Source organism: Triturus cristatus, chromosome 5_1, assembly GCF_964204655.1.
Source record: "Triturus cristatus chromosome 5_1, aTriCri1.1, whole genome shotgun sequence".
Taxonomy (NCBI): Eukaryota; Metazoa; Chordata; class Amphibia; order Caudata; family Salamandridae; genus Triturus; species Triturus cristatus.
This window is the reverse complement of record NC_140587.1, coordinates 941,409,385-941,427,260: the sequence shown is the minus strand read 5'-3', so window position 1 is coordinate 941,427,260 and position 17,876 is coordinate 941,409,385. Positions and strand designations below refer to the sequence as shown.

The 17,876-nt window shown below is 48.6% G+C and overlaps 1 protein-coding gene across 3 annotated transcripts in view; it reads left to right on the top strand.

The window, feature by feature from the left end:
- Window positions 1-17,876, top strand: part of ARHGAP28 (Rho GTPase activating protein 28) — a 1,146,988-nt gene that overhangs the window by 755,714 nt on the left and 373,398 nt on the right. The window lies entirely within an intron of this gene.

The following is a 17,876-nucleotide window of genomic DNA, read 5'->3' as shown; positions in this document are numbered from 1 at the left end:
TTTTAGATAGCGCGGTAGCTTGCTCCTCATTGCCGTCATGCGCCTTTATTTTCCTTGCAACTTGCACTTTATAATGTGTTATTTATTTATTTTTTACAAGCAGGGCACGCTTTAACCTTAGCGGCCTCACCCCTCCTGTTCTTTTTTTTTTTTAGGCGGCGCTGCAGCCTGCTCCTCATTGCCATTACGCACCTTTATTTTCCTCGCAACTTGCTCTTTTTACAGTATGTACTTATTTTTTACAAGCATGGCACGCTTTAACTTTACCGGCCATGCCCCTTCTGTTCCTTTTTTTTTTTTAGCCAGCATTGTAGCTTGCTCCTCATTGCCATCCCGCCCCCGGCATGCGCTACACTTTCAGCATTCCAAATGCTTGTTTGTATTTGGCTGAAAGGTTGTATTTTCTACCATTGGCTGTCAGCTTGGTTTCCTCATGGCACTGTAGAAACAGCTCCGTCCCCCGTCCCCACCAGGGCTAGCAAAGATGGCGGGTACAGGGGCAGAGGACAAGGAGCTGGTAGACTTGCTTGACAGTAAGATCTCGAAATGGTTTGGGGATGAATGTGGGGTCGGCAGCAGAGCCATAGGACTCACCGCGCAGGTACAATTGGGCCCATGTTAGAAATCATTTAAAGTTAGCCTTTCTATACTGCAAAATCCTCCCTTTTGGGTGCTGATATAGACTGCCGTTCAGGAATGTCAAAAATTGTACGACACCAGGGCTTTACTGGGCGGGTCCCGCAAATTCTCTGACCCGTCTGTAATACAAGTATTTGGAATGCATTAGGTCTCGCATTTGCGAGAGTTTAAGCTATTAGCATTGTAAACGGCAATGTCTTTTATTTATGTTTTAAAAACAAAAATATAAATTAAAGGCATTGCCATTTACAATGCCAATAGCTAAAACTCACGTAAATGCGAGACCTATTGCATTGCAAATGCTTGTTTGTTTTGTCTCTCCCCTGGAGCATAGGCCCATTACTTATGTCCTTCCACGGCACATTTTTCAGATGCTTCTTTTTTCTTTTTGTTTAAGCACGCCATAAGAGTGCATGTGTTTTCCAGCTATCTGCCTTTTTCGCTTCTCCTCCCTCTGCCATGATTTGCATTGCTTTCTCTCTCCCTTGTGCTTCTACCCCACCCCTTCTGTGATGTACATGTCTTCATGTGCTTCCCCCTGAAGTTGTTCTCTCCCCCTGTTTACCTTTCCTCACCACATGCTCCATTTTGCTGTCACACCTTGTGTTGCTTTTGCCCTGCCTCAAGCCCCATCTTTCTGCTGTATCTCCCACCCCCATCATCTGAACTTCTGCCCCTACCCTGTTTTTTCTCCACCCGTGCTCCACGTAGCTGCCTCTCCCCCGTGTTTCTCCCTTTGCCCCCTGCTCTCTGCCTCATGTTACTTCTCCCACTGTCCTGCTTCAACGCCGCAACTGAGAGCAAGCAGTTCTTAGCCCATCTGCTGCACACACTGGCTTGCTAAAGAAGAACACATTCCTTTTAACTTTCTTTGAAATTAATTAATTATTTACATTAAAAAAAATAAGGCTGGCCTTGGGGAGACTGAAGTTAGTGCAGAGCATGTAGCATGTAGAACCCAGAGAACCCAACTCTCACCACTCCAAGAAGATCATCTGCGTCATCCCCCAAGGATCGTCCTTCAGCCCCTCCTCTTCAACACCTACATGACCCCCCTGGCCAACACCTTCAGATCACTTGCACTCAATATCATCTCCTACGCCAATAACACCCAGTTCTTTCTCTTGCTGTTAGAATCCCCCTACGACACCAGAGCTAACTTTCACAGATGTATGATGAACGTCGATGGCTGGACGAAGGACAACTGTCTCACACTCAACACGGTCAAGATAGAATTTCTCAACTTTGACAACAACCTTTTGCCATGGGACGATGCATGGTGGCCCACAGAACTCTGTATACCTTCTGACCCTACAGGCCATGCCTGCAACCTCTGCATCATCTTTGACAGCAAGCTATCAATGAAGAAACAGGTAAACACGGTCTCATCCGCCTGCTTCCACACCCTACTCATTCTCTGCAAGATCTTCAGGTGGCTCCCAATCAAAACAAAAAGGGTCGTCTTGCAGGCCCTCGTTACCACCAGGCTGTACTATGAGAACACAGTCTACATAGGAATCACTGCATGCCTCCTGGAGAGACTACCGACAATACAAAACTCATTGGCAAGACTCATGGTTGACCTCACCACAAGGACCAACATCACACCCCACCTCAAGAAGCTACACTTACTCCCGATCCAGAAGAGATGCTGATTCAAGATGCTGACCCAGCCGTACAACGCCATGCACAAGGAAGGACCAGAATACATCAACAAAGAAATGACCTTCCGTCAACCAACCAGATAACTACAATCAGCCTCTCTCTTCCTCGCAGACACTGCCTGGATCCACAAGCTCACACGTAGGACACTCCTTCTTGCACCTGGCGGCCACAGCTTGGAACACCCTTTTCCTGCACCTCAGGACTGTCCCATCACTCCAACAATTCAGGAATGGGCTTAAGACCTAGCTGTTTGAATGAACAAATCACTATGCAACAAACAGCGACTCCAGAGCCTTGAGACCCTCACAGGTGATTTGCCCTGCTTTATAAATACTTGATTGATTGGTGGGAGAGTATGTACTTAGTAGTCTCAAGAAACTGAGTTCAGTTCCTAGCTTTCTACTAATTTTGTCTGCCATTCCTGCCGCTTCACCCCCATAGAAGCAAAGGATATTTGAATCTGCTTCTCCAGGGAGCAAACGACCTGCACAACTTTTGGATCAACTTTGCTGGGAAACAAATACAGCAGCTCAACATCTATAGGGGATCAATGGCACATAAAGCCCTGGGGCCTCCAATCACGAGCTGGGGTGTCCCAGTGGAGGAGCTCAGGCCGTTTGCTTTTTTTCACTGATGTGCACACCTCTCCCTTCTGACATGTAACACCAGCGGTACTCCTACCCTCCAAAAGATGCTGCAGAGTGTCACAGAGGAGCAAAACAGTTACTCCTTTTTCTGCTCCACAAGTTTTAGATTTGACTACAGTGACTTCACAGTTTTTAGGTCTTACCTACTATACAGCATTTAGCTGCCTGTAGGGAAAAGCCAATTGCAGACTACAGTGCTTTAAGGGGGTTGAAAGAGGTGTAGAGTCTCTAAAAGTGGCATGTCCTAAATAATTAAGGATGTGGCTTAACCTCTTAAGCGTGGTTGTCGGCCAATGGCTGACTGCTGAACTATATCCCTAGAACAGGTGTTGCCTATTGGCCAACACTAGTGCAGCTTATAAGGCCCCCACAGTTGAAGTGACGATCGGTGCACAGGGTGCGCTGAAGTCATTGCAGTAAGTATAAGTAAAATGAGCTGGTGGGCTCATTTTACTTTCACTGAATCAGTACCGATGGCCGCACTGCCTCCCCAATGCGGATGTCAGTAATTGGCCGACACTGTGGAGGGTTATACAAGCCCCTCGGTGGTCGGCATCAGAGGAGTCCTTTATTTATTTATTTTTCAGGCTGCTCAGCTCAGCTGCAACTGAGCTCACGTGCACCATACAAGCATTGGAAAACCCGATAGCTTTGATTTTAGAGGTGAGCCCTCTAGGCTTTGCCAATACTTAATAACGTTTATTTTAATGCAGAATGTCACTAAATCAAAGTGAGTTTACAAATGTTAACAAATAGTCTACACTTACATAAAATATACAATGTATCTACAGTAACATATTACTAAAACCTCCTGCAAAGCCTACAGCTTTGAAAGGTGCAACCTATTGACTTTGCCATTGTTTATTTTTACTTGAAGGTGACTGTTGCCATTTGTACAGAAAGAGTGGAAAAATGCACTAATATTCTCCATTTCCACAGGGAGTGCATAGGAAGGGAAATATAATGGTAACGTATTTTAAATAAAGACCAAAATTTAGAAGGATTTTTCAAATTGTACTACTTCAGGAGGAGACAGAATCTACACAATGCGGATACTCCAAACATGCAGAGTTAGTGAAAACAAAAACACCAAGAATGTATGCTGACAGTATTCCCTTCATTGCATATAATTGTATGTTTTTGCTCACATACTTGTGGTAGTTTAGGGCCAGATGTATTGACATCCTAATTGCGATTATCTCCAAATCACAATTAGGAAATCTGTATTCCTAATGTATGAAACTCTTTAGAGTTTCCCTAGCAATTCTTAGTGGGTCACAAATTGACCTAATGCCAGTAGCGGCTAGTATCAGGTGAAAGTAGTGGGCCAGGGCGGTGGGACAGTAACAAAACAAAACAAGCATTTACAATGCAATGATCTCGGCATTGTTAACCCCTTCCCCGCTCATGACGGAACCGCTCCGTCATGAGCCACGGTTGCCGTGTGCTCATGACGGAGCGGTTCCGTCATGCCGCGACCGTTGGCGGCCGCTCCTCCCACGCGGCGCTGTTTCCCCGCCTGTGCGGGGGGACAATGCAACTGGGCGGAGTCATGACGGAACCACTCCGTCATGAGCACAGCTCAACCGTGGCTCATGACGGAGTGGCTCCGTCATGAGCACAGCGCCGCCGCGCTGCCCCCCTACACCCCCCAGCGCTGCGGCGGAATTCCCGCCGCAGCGAAGGTGTTAAAGTTAGAGCTATTGGCATTGCTCATGACAATATTTTTGTTTATGTTTTTGTTTTTAAAACATTTAAAGAAACGGCATTGTTATTTACAATGTCAATAGCTTAATCACTCTCAAATGCGAGACCTATTGCATTTGCACCCACACACAGAGCCACACACACAAAGCCACACACAGAGCCACCCACACAGAGCCACTCACATAGAGCAACCCACACACAAATAGAGCCCCCACAGAGCCACCTACACACACACACACCAAGGTAGTTATATGGAGACACAGAGCACAGTTAATCATTGCCTAAATGACAACTTCGATTAATGCTTTGGTCCATGAAAGGTCAATTTTGTGTATTATATGTACGTTGGGTATGGTTAGGTATTTATTGGGTTTCGCTTGGGATTTTTAAACCTACATGCAGTTAAAAACGCACACGCACTCTCGCCTCTGTTTAAAAAGGACTTAAAAAATTGTTATTTTACAAAATATTGAGTTTTAAGTACCCCTCAAAATCCGCACTCCTCTCCCTTCACACTGTTCCTTAAGCCCCCCACCTGCGCTGCTTCTCATACAATATTTTAGCCAGCATGCTTGTTGGGAAATCTGAAGCTCACCCCCCTCCCCAAAATCTTACTGACCAAGCAACGCCCCTGTTTCTGATGCACTGAAATTAAACTGTATTTAGCACACAAAATCACCTGGCCTTCGAGGGGTACCCTCAACTGGGGGAACACCATCAACTGGGGGAATTCAGCTTGGCTGCTTTAGCTGCTGCCGCCTGGACTTCAGTGCTGGTAAATGTGACCATGGGAGCCTCACACTAAGGTGAAAGGACAGCTGGTTCACCCTTCATCAAGCTTTACAATACGAGGGGATTTACAGTTCTTCACTCCCCATCTTCTAAGTATATGTGGAGTTAAGAACTGTAAATCTTGTTGACCCTCACAATATACCGACAGTAGACAATCTAGATACAATATTTCAATTGGATTATATTGCCCACCTCAATATCGTGACATGGAACCCCAAATCAAGGTGTTGTTGCTCCCTGTGAGCAACAACGCTCAGTGTACGGACTCTTCAGCGACATCTGTTGTGCAAAGACCACAGATACCGAGCTTGGTTTCATTTCACTGTTTACTTTTTAGAAGGAAATAGGCACAAGGGTGCACTCCCTATTCACACCTTTCAGTCCGCTCCAGCGCCCTCCCTGCTCCCCGGAGACCCCGATTAATGCACATTGCTTCCCTGTGTCCCAGAGCACTACGCCTGGCCTCGGCTGCTGCACCGAACAACTGCCTCCCCACGTCAGAACACTTCCGCCGAGTGCGCGCGGGAGTGGCGGCCCATTACATTCCAACCCAATTCCAATTATTTATCGCGGGGCTCGGCTCAGAAGAGCGCTCGCGGTGAATTGCCTGCACGCGCCGCCTGCCACCGGCTCCGGGCCTGCAAGGGTTTTAAAGAGCCAATCTCTAGATCATTACGAGTCCAAGCACACAGCTTTCTCGCTGATTATGAGAAAATACAAAGTTTGAGGCTTGATTTCACGGGTAATCTTTTCCATTCGGCAGATGAGTTTTGGAGAGTGTGTAGAACAATCAGGGGCTCTCTCTTCGAGACTGGGGCTGTGGCAAGCGGCTGATACTATGAAGGACTAACTGCACGACGACTGAACAGTACCATGAACACCACCATGTTTCTCCGAGGTCAAGCAGAAATGCCTCGGAGAAACTCAGCGTAGTTTTCGGATTCGGGGGCGTGTTTTTCTTTCTCTCCTCTTGCCATTGGCTGGAATGTTTACATTCCAGAGGAGAGAAAATAAGTAAAAAACACGCCCCCGAATCCGAAAAAGACAGGGCTTAAATGGACAGACGCCCCTCTCCTCCAATGGCTGGCCTCCGTTTAGGAAGCCAGCCAATGGAGAAGAGGGGCGGGTTCAAGCCCCATACTAGAAAACCTTAAATCTCGCCAAGCGAGACTGCGCAAGCGCAGCCTTCGCTAGCCAGGACCTAAAAAGAGCTTGCCTACCGATTTTCTGCTCCTCTGTTACTGCACAGGCTGAGGCTCCCAGACTCCTCTATGGCCAATCCAGGCTCTTTTCTCATGCTCGTAAAACTATTACCCAGAATGAGAGAAGTGCCAGGATTGGCTGGAGCAGGTTGGTTTTACACTCCAACTAACACTGGGAGCCTGTGCCTGCTATTCTCCACCCGGCAACGCAACTCGGGTTAGAAAGATGTCAATGCGCATGTCGGGTTTGGCTGTCCTAAGACAGCTGGCCGAACCGACATGCACCGACAGCCGTGCTCACCACTCCTCCATGCTTTCTGCGGTGCTCTGGTAAGTATGGCCCCTCCCCCAAGACTCGGATCTGTGAAGAAAAATTAAATGATATTAAAACTGTTTTATTATCATTTTGTTTTCCAAGTTTGTCTCTGCTGGCAGGAGGGCGACCCTCCTCTGCCATAATGGAGGAGCCGCCGCTGCCTACCTCATGAATATTAATGAGGTAGATTGCAATTTGGAACCCATTAGAAATAGCAGCCTTCACAGGGATGGTGGCCTGCTGCGGTCAGCAGGCCACCATGTCTGTGATTGCTTTTTAATAAAACAATCTTCATTTTTTTTGTAAATGCAGCTCATTTTCCGTAAAAGAAAATTGGATGTATGTATAATAAACAAGCATTGGCATAGCCAATACGTCTCGCCTTTGAGACCTTAGAACTGTTTAGCCACGCAACAGTTAATGTTGTAGCACCGAGGATATTGTGCTGCATAACTAAATACTTATAAAGTCCCAAAGGCGAGACCTATTGGCTATGCCAATGCTTGTTTCCATTTGTGAGTGGCAATGAAGGGTCTGTGTGCACTGCAGCCAAGGCTATATGCACCAGAGAGATACAATGATTCTTCCTTAAAGCAAGGGAGGATTGTGAACTACCAAAATCAGCGGTATTTGCCACTCAAAAGGTTTTTTGAAAATAATCTCACAAATGTTCTGGTCTTACAAACTGGAAGACGCTACACGTGACTTCTCACAATAAAAAGAAACCTGTCCTATTAAGCAAATACTTGCCACAGGCAATAGCGTTCCGTGGAGGGAGTTCGGTGGGGCAGTGAGGCGGGGCGGGGAAGGGGCAGGGTGGGGAAATGTAAACACCGGAATATGGATGAACGGAGGTAAGTACACATTTAAATAAATAAAATGAATTTCGTTGCGCGCGCTGCATCGCTTTTTGCAATGCAGCGCGCATTCGTTTGCTAATTAAACCCATTATTGTATTTGTTTCAGCACCATTGTTACTAGTCGGCAGCATGGTGTAAGGGCCAACAGTTTCCTTCTAGAACAGGGGTACTCGTAGTACGGCCCGCGGGCCGCCAGCGGCCCGGCAAGCCTTTCTTGGCGGCCCGCGGACCTTGCAGACATCGTACCGGTGTATTTTGTTTTTTTTAACAGTGTCAGCAAACACAGACTCTGCTCTGTGGGGGCCCGGGGATTCAAGAGATAGTCCAAGTGGAGCTGCTGGGGCGCTAAGAGGAGAAATACAACAAAGCCTCGTTATCATGCAAATGGTCTCTTAAAGACCTGTGAAGTACTCGGGTGGGGCTGTGTGTGTGCCCTGGAAGGGAAGCTGCCTCAGCTGCCACACAAGCGGAGGGGGGAAGGGAGGGAGGGGGGTGAGGTGACAAAGAATGACAAGAGAACAGCAGGGTGTGAGAGTCGGGTAAGGGGACAGAGGGTGACAGAGGGCATTAGGGAGAGACAGAAACAGACAGACAGATATAGATAGAGACTAACAGAGACAGGGACAGACAGAGACAGATCGGCAGAGACAGGGACAGACAGATAGAGGCAGAGACAGACAGAGAGGCAAAGAGACAGACGGAGAGGGAGAGGGAGACGGAGAGGGAGAGGGAGACGGAGACGGAGAGGGAGGGCGACAGAGAGAGAGGGAGACGGAGAGAGAGAGGGAGATGGGGAGAGAGAGGGAGACTGGGAGGGAGAGGGTGACGGGGAGAGGGAGGGAGACGGGGAGATGGAGGGAGACGGGGAGATGGAAGGAGATGGAGGGAGACGGGGAGATGGAGGGAGACGGGGAGATGGAGGGAGTCGGGGAGATGGAGGGAGACGGGGAGATGGAGGGAGATGGAGGGAGAAGGGGAGATGGAGGGAGAAGGGGAGATGGAGGGAGAAGGGGAGATGGAGGGAGACGGGGAGATGGAGGGAGACGGGGAGATGGAGGGAGACGGGGAGATGGAGGGAGACGGGGAGATGGAGGGAGACGGGGAGATGGAGGGAGACGGGGAGATGGAGGGAGACGGGGAGAGGGAGGGAGACGGGGAGAGGGAGGGAGACAGAGGGAGACGGGGAGAGGGAGGGAGACAGAGGGAGACGGGGAGAGGGAGGGAGACAGAGGGAGACGGGGAGAGGGAGGGAGACAGAGAGGGGGGAGAGGGAGGGAGACAGAGAGGGGGGGAGAGGGAGGGAGACAGAGAGGGGGGAGAGGGAGGGAGACGGGGAGATGGAGATGGAGGGGGAGATGGGGAGATGGAGGGAGACGGGGAGAGGGAGGGAGGGAGACAGAGGGAGACGGGGAGAGGGAGGGAGACGGGGAGAGGGAGGGAGACGGGGAGAGGGAGGGGGACAGAGGGAGACGGGGAGAGGGAGGGGGAGAGGGAGGGAGACAGAGGGAGACGGGGAGAGGGAGGGAGACAGAGGGAGACGGGGAGAGGGAGGGAGACAGAGGGAGACGGGGAGAGGGAGGGAGACAGAGGGAGACGGGGAGAGGGAGGGAGACAGAGGGAGACGGGGAGAGGGAGGGAGACAGAGGGAGACGGGGAGAGGGAGGGAGACAGAGGGAGACGGGGAGAGGGAGGGAGACAGGGGGAGAGGGAGGGAGAGAGGGGAAGAGGGGGTGACGGTGAGGGAGGGGAAGAGGGGGAGAGAGAGGGGGAAAGAGGGAGGGAGGGAGGGAGAGAGACAGGGAGGGAGACAGAGAGGGGGAGACAGGAAGGGAGAGACAGGAAAGGAGAGACAGGAAGGGAGAGACAGGGAGGGAGAGACAGGGAGGGGGAGACAGGGAGGGAGAGACAGGGAGGGAGAGACAGGGAGGGAGAGACAGGGAGGGAGGGGGGAGGTAGACAGAGGGGGGAGGGAGACAGAGGGGGGGAGACAGAGGGAGACAGGGAGGGAGAGAGACAGGGAGGGAGAGAGACAGGGAGGGAGAGAGACAGGGAGGGAGAGAGACAGGGAGGGAGAGAGACAGGGAGGGAGATGGAGGAGGGAGGGAGACGGAGGAGGGAGGGAGGGAGGGAGGGAGGGAGGGAGATGGAGAGAGGGAGAGAGAGAGATATGTGTATGCCGGGTCCGGTGGCTCAGTGGACGAAGGCGTCCGCTGCAGGGACCTGTGTTCCACCTCATGGTCACAGTTTTTTTTTTGTTGCTCTAGCCCCGCCTCCTCCCCCAATGACCCCGCCCCCAAGGTGCGGCCCTCGGCCACAAACCACACTGTAAATTTGGCCCCCAAGAGAAAGTTTGTGAGTACCCCTGTTCTAGAAGATGGGGGTATTCAAGTTATGCCTCTTGTTTGACTACAATCATTTGCCAGAATAAAACGAGATAAGAGACTGTGCCCCTGTCTTAAGTCACTGTCACATCTCGGGCACTTTAGACTTTTATTGCACTATTTTATTTTTTGATTCACAAGAGCAGCACTGCCGTTGTTCGATTCAATTCCTGTGCCTCTCACGAAAAAGTAAATCACTGTTTCAAAAACGCAGGCTGGGAGCGACAGTTAACGTCGATTCACTGTGAGGAAAAATGCCTTTCACCATCCCAGCTTTAATTTCCAGACTGCATCAGAGAAAACTATTTATTTGAAATAAAATGGTACGCAGCGCTTTATTAAAAGCGACAGAGTCCGGAAGTCTGCCTCCCACCCCCTGCTTGGTTACCAGAGGGTAGCCCGCATCACTTCAAGACTAGAGGGCCCGCCCCTGCTCAGATAAAGCGGTTTATGACACTATTGCTTTGTTTGAATATTACAAGTGTATGCCAAGTTGTAAGCTACTATATTCCTACAAGCAATAGAAGTCACGCGGCATCACATTACTTAAAATCTGTTAAAAGTACAAGCTTATTGTTAGGCACCTTCCTTAGAAAAAGGTTTTTAAGAATCATCACCAAAGTCTTAAGTGCTTAAGTCATGCAGCTTTCTACGGCAAGAGCACTACCCGGGGCTTTCAACTGTCGTTATTTCAAACCTTGCCTCGACCAGTTTTAGAGAATAAAGTAAATAACATTTTGAAAATATAAAGAAAAATGGGTTGCAAAACTGATTTCCACACGCCCAAGCACAATGACTGCGCCCACCTGCAGGAAAGCAGCACGTGGCGCTCTCCGATCTGAAGGCCTGAGCATCCTGGCCTTTTGGCCATGAATTTTGTGAGCGGGTGGAGGCTGCCCTCAATTGGCATGTATGAAGGCAATTCTCTTTCGTTTTGCTATAACCGGGATGATAACTTTCCTGTGGTTTTAAAAGTGTTGGGTGCTGCACAGATGAAATACCGCATGACGCTGGGTTTCAGCATCGCTAATCTGCAGTCCTTTAGGTTAACAAGCTGCTCTATGATCATGTCACTGTTAAAATGTAGGCTTTCGACGGGGATGAGCACGTGGCTGGTCTTTGATGTACAATTACACTTGCAGCTGCAGGGCAGAGGACGAGTTACCTTCATCCATTAGAAACCCCCTGTAAGTGTCTGAAATGTTCCTTGAAGTGCAGACAAAATAGCAAAGATGCCAAAAAAGAAGAACAAGCAATGAAATCATTGGTAACGCTGAGGGTACCCCTGAAAGGAAGTTAAGTGGAGCGTGGCCGGAAGTCCATGGAGCCTTTACCTTGCGGGAGCGAGCAGCAAGGCGCGATAATTGCTAACAGATGGCGCCACTGCTCGCTCCCGCAAGGTAAACGCCACACATGCACAAGGGCTCATTGGGAACAGTGCAGTACATGCACGAGTTTCCCAAAAAGCCCTGAGCGATTCCAAGAGGTCATCTCCTAATCAGCGCTTGCGCGCTGCGTAGGTGAGACCTAAAAATGAAACTTTGCAGTTTAATTTTTTAAGAGTAGGTAGTGGTCTGTTGAAAGACAGCCTGCTCTTAAAAAATATTTTATTAACATTCTCAGTGGAGACGGGGTCCCAAAAGGACCCCTATTCACGAATGGGTTATCGTCACTTTTTACATGGTGGTAAAGTATTACTGTGACACATACAATACCGATTCGGTATTTGGAAGGGATGCTCAAAACACGCCCCTTCCAAATCCCAAAGGCAAATTGCAGTTACCGAATCACACTTTGCATTTTGTACACCAGAAAAAAACATTTTTTCTTTCACAAACAGCAAGATTCTGAGAATCAGGCCGTTTGCTGCCGGAAAAATGTTTCATACATCTGGCTCTTAGTGTATTGAGCAGTGTTTTTGTGTGCCACACATGCAGGAATTGTTGACATTCTTTACGATTCAGGCCCTTTCATTGGCTTGGAGCCAATTCAAGTTTGAAAATGGAAAAACTATTCGTAATGTCAACAGTGTGTTTCAAGAGATACGAACAAGTAATTGTATCAAACAAATGTATGACACACTTCTACCACTTGCACAGTACCTTTCCCTTTTGGGGTTTGAGCGCCTGCCACAGTTCTGAGATTCTTATTCTTGTTAAATAGTGGTTATTTCATAGTGACTATTTAAGATGTGCCCAAAACTGCCACACAATGTATGAAGTACCTATTGTGCATGTACGTGCATGTGCATGTGGGTGTGAACATGTATCATTAGCAGTTTGTATGGTTTTGTTGTAGTGTGGGTGTGTAGGCTTGGCATGTTTAAGCTCGGTTGTTTACAAAGGTTCTAATATGTAGGTTGGCAAGTGATATTGAACACACAGTTTAAGTAGCAATACTTATCAAACTATATGTCTGCGACGCTATGTTGTGTGCATCATGATCTTGAGGGAGATTTTAAAGTCTCTTTTTGTGGTAGAGGAACTAAAATATACCTAGATGTGGAAGAGCTGTTGAGTTCAGTGGCGGCTGGTAGGGAACGGGGTGGTGAAGCGGAGGGAATGAGCGGGATTTGAAATATATATATTTTTTAAACCACCTACCTTTTCCGCCACGCCTCCTCAGTCTCTGCTTCTCTTCTCTTCCTGACTCCAGTCCGGAAGAAGCTGCAGGAAGCACCAGTGCACACAGTCTTCCCAGAAACAAGCCCAATGCTACAATGCAGCGTTGTGATTAGTCTGAGCGCCATTGATCAGCGCTCAGGTGGGGACAGGAAGCCTGTGCACATTCCGCAGCATGCTGTGCATTACAGCCGGGTGGGGAATATGCAAAGTGCGCAATACCTGTTTGGTCGGGCCAATAGGGCCGGCCAAGCAGTCATGAGCACTTAAGTGTGCACAAACCACTCCTCCACCAAAAGCCCTGCCCTAAAACAGCCCTGAAGTAACACAAAATAAAATGATAATGATATTGTTATTAACATTGTATTTTTCCCTTTTTCACATTTCCAAGAGCAGTGGGCGACGCTCCTCTGTAGCGGAGGAGCCGCCACTGGTTGAGTTGGAAATGCTTAGCTGCTTATAATGATGTTGCATCAGCAATTGGTTTGGGTTTGTGCCTCTGTTGGGCATATGTGTCCTAGTAAATGAGTTGTGAGGTTCATAGGCATGACCACTGACCAGCCAGTAGATAGATATGTATGTGGGTAAGCGAGTAATGTTGGCAGGGTCAGATTGGGCTGTATGGCAGCCTAACAGTGTCAGAAGGGCAGATCTGAGAGGCCAGTGTGTGGCTCATTCATTTGGCTGTTAGTGGGCCTGCCTTATGGTTTAGTGGGCCGGTGTTTACTGTTGATTTCCTCGATATTATCACAAACATTGCCTGCAGCCAGCACAAATGCATGCAGTCTCCCACACCCTGCAAAACACCTGTCTTTGCAAGTTCAAAACTGCCCCACTTAAAATGATGACCACTATTTTATGATTCATTAACCCCTTCAGCGCTGCGCGGATTTCCGTGCCGTGCTGAAGGTTCGTTGCGCGGGCGGGGCCGTGACGGAGCGGTTCCGTCATGCGCACAGCGCTACCGACGCGCATGACGGAACCGCTCCGTCACAGGCATCGAAAGGGTTAATGGAGCTCGGGCCTATGTTCTGTCCCGATTAGACCTTCGTGGTTTGGTCCCATATTAGCCAGCCAGCAACATGTTTGTGCTACACTGGACATCAAGCGTTCTGTTGTAGGTTAGTGTGTGGCATGGCCTGGTGAAGGCAGTGCTGTTATGAAGATGGCAGCACTCCGTTATATAGTTTATGTGTGCCTTGCCGGACGTGGGCCCAAAGTTCTTTCTAATTTATACCATTGCATGTGACTTATGACGAGTGCATTTAGACCAAACGTTGTGGCCTAACAATTAAAAGAATATGTTAATATATTAATATTCACGTCATATAAGGAAAAGGCAGATTTCCCGCTTAATTATGAATTTGCTGCATTTGCAACATTATCTATCATCTACTGCATAATCTACATAATCTGTAGATTTTAACTAAAGCAATTTAGTTTCTAGTTCCTACGGATGAAATGTTTTAAAAAATATGTGCACAAATTGCAGCACAGTGGAAGGCCAATTGCAAAGGTTGACTGGTCCTCTTTCTATCTTATTGCTGTATTTTTGTGTTAAACGGGTACTAAGGGGGTCAAACTTTGCCCAGACAGTGTTTACCTATGTAAAATTACAAAATGAGAAAGTGAAGCCATCCGAAAATGTGCTGCATTATGCCACATGATTTTCCTTTTGTGACCATATAATTTAGTCAACCATTCATAATTCCAGTGGCCCTGCCTGTCGGTTACTGTTTTCAGCCCTGAGCTGTGCCCGGCTGAGCCGAGCTGTTGCCAAGAAGTGAAACAGCGGCATTCTTATTACCAAAGGTAATCACGTGCTAATGGACTGTTGTGCAAATCAATTTTATTTAGTTAGGCTCAAGACTTACTCGAAGCAGCTTTTGCAAATCAATTTTATTTAGTTAGGCTCAAGACTTACTCGAAGCAGCTTTTGACATATGTGTAGAGTTGTGCAAACAATACTACTGTTTAAATACAAAATTCTAGCCCCAAACTACAGTTCCATTACATCACTTGCTTTAGTTTATATTCAGGTGTTTAAAATTATTTTGAGAGGTTAGCGCAGTCAATACCACTAGCCCGCAAGTTGACAGCATATAGTGCCTGCCGTGGCATTTCAATCTTCACATTTCTCTCTACACTCTATACACCACATAACTTACTTAGGGGCATATTATCAAGACAGGCGATAAAATTATCGCCGCTTTAGCGGCAGAAAAATGCCGCTAAAACGGCGATAATGGGCTTGATAATATGCTCTATGGAATTCCAATTGAAGCCCATGTTAGACGTCAGGCACATTTGAAATGGGACTTGCCATTGTGACATGACCCATTGATGGAGTTGCGTCACTTTCGTGACACACTCCAGCAATGCGTCATTTTTGCGCCTACAGCTACATCAGAAATACTGACGTATCTGTAACTCCTTGCGACATGATGCGTCATACTGTAAATATGACGCATCCAGCATGTCGCAAGGAGGGCGCAATGAAAAGTGACGCATCACTGTTTTCACGCAGTGATGCGCCACTTTTCATAAATGAGGCCCTACATGTCTGCTGAGAGTAAGCTATTCTTCTGATCAAGAATAAACGTAGAAGTCTTTAAGGACTCAAGCGCTCATTGCTATTGGCCTCGTAATCCCATTTTGTCCGAAAATGATAGACGATTACAGAAGGTGTGACACTACCGTACATGGTATTCACAGGTGTAGTTATCCCGCATTTAACCAGTGGCAAATTATCCGGGGCATACCTCCCAGAATGATAGTTTCACATGCAGGCATCAGTGCCACAAACATCAATTCATTCATGTAATTCCCCATTGTGTAGGAGGCGATAGGAGATCACTTTCTGGTCAACTGTGTACCCAGTACCCCAGTATCAGTAACAGTGGGTGCTTTATTATCTGCTCATAACGCCTAAGAATGTTTCCTGAGGTAGTGTCGGAACAGTGGTTGGAGGGCATGCCCTTGTAGCAGCAGGCGCCCTCGAGGTGAGAGGGTGGTTAGGAGCCTTACTTTGTTATAGCACGATCTTGCATCTGCACAGTGCAACATGTTCCTGAAATCGCTTCCAAGCCGAATACTGAAAGACACATTTCTATTTGATGAGTTAAAAGTAAATGTGAGTAACAATAAGTGATGGTGCGAATCAGCAGATGAGGGTCTCTCTGAAGAGCTCCAAAAGCCCCTGACAGTGACTGACATCCTAAGCCTTCACTGGGTGGGTTTATGCTGCGCGTGGTCTCCCTTTCAATGCTCGGGTCAATCATGGACGCCCCTGACAGTGACTGACATCATAAGCCTTCACCGGGTGGATTTATGCTGCGCGTGGTCTCCCTTTCAATGCTCGGGTCAATCATGGAAGCCCCTGACAGTGACTGACATCATAAGCCTTCACCGCGTGGGTTTATGCTGCACGTGGTCTCCCTTTCAATGCTCGGGTCAATCATGGAAGCCCCTGACAGTGACTGACATCATAAGCCTTCACCGCGTGGGTTTATGCTGCGCGTGGTCTCCCTTTCAATGCTCGGGTCAATCATGGAAGCACCTGACAGTGACTGACATCATAAGCCTTCACCGCGTGGGTTCATGCTGCGCGTGGTCTCCCTTTCAATGCTCGGGTCAATCATGGAAGCCCCTGACAGTGACTGACATCATAAGCCTTCACCGCGTGGGTTTATGCTGCGCGTGGTCTCCCTTTCAATGCTCGGGTCAATCATGGAAGCCCCTGACAGTGACTGACATCATAAGCCTTCACCGCGTGGGTTTATGCTGCACGTGGTCTCCCTTTCAATGCTCGGGTCAATCATGGAAGCCCCTGACAGTGACTGACATCATAAGCCTTCACCGCGTGGGTTTATGCTGCGCGTGGTCTCCCTTTCAATGCTCGGGTCAATCATGGAAGCCCCTGACAGTGACTGACATCATAAGCCTTCACCGCGTGGGTTTATGCTGCACGTGGTCTCCCTTTCAATGCTCGGGTCAATCATGGAAGCCCCTGACAGTGACTGACATCATAAGCCTTCACCGGGTGGGTTTATGCTGCGCGTGGTCTCCCTTTCAATGCTCGGGTCAATCATGGAAGCCCCTGACAGTGACTGACATCATAAGCCTTCACCGCGTGGGTTTATGCTGCACGTGGTCTCCCTTTCAATGCTCGGGTCAATCATGGAAGCCCCTGACAGTGACTGACATCATAAGCCTTCACCGCGTGGGTTTATGCTGCGCGTGGTCTCCCTTTCAATGCTCGGGTCAATCATGGAAGCCCCTGACAGTGACTGACATCATAAGCCTTCACCGCGTGGGTTTATGCTGCACGTGGTCTCCCTTTCAATGCTCGGGTCAATCATGGAAGCCCCTGACAGTGACTGACATCATAAGCCTTCACCGCGTGGGTTTATGCTGCACGTGGTCTCCCTTTCAATGCTCGGGTCAATCATGGAAGCCCCTGACAGTGACTGACATCCTAAGCCTTCACTGGGTGGGTTTATGCTGCGCGTGGTCTCCCTTTCAATGCTCGGGTCAATCATGGAAGCCCCTGACAGTGACTGACATCCTAAGCCTTCACTGGGTGGGTTTATGCTGCGCGTGGTCTCCCTTTCAATGCTCGGGTCAATCATGGAAGCCCCTGACAGTGACTGACATCCTAAGCCTTCACTGGGTGGGTTTATGCTGCGCGTGGTCTCCCTTTCAATGCTCGGGTCAATCATGGAAGCCCCTGACAGTGACTGACATCCTAAGCCTTCACTGGGTGGGTTTATGCTGCGCGTGGTCTCCCTTTCAATGCTCGGGTCAATCATGGAAGCCCCTGACAGTGACTGACATCCTAAGCCTTCACTGGGTGGGTTTATGCTGCGCGTGGTCTCCCTTTCAATGCTCGGGTCAATCATGGAAGCCCCTGACAGTGACTGACATCATAAGCCTTCACCGCGTGGGTTTATGCTGCACGTGGTCTCCCTTTCAATGCTCGGGTCAATCATGGAAGCCCCTGACAGTGACTGACATCATAAGCCTTCACCGCGTGGGTTTATGCTG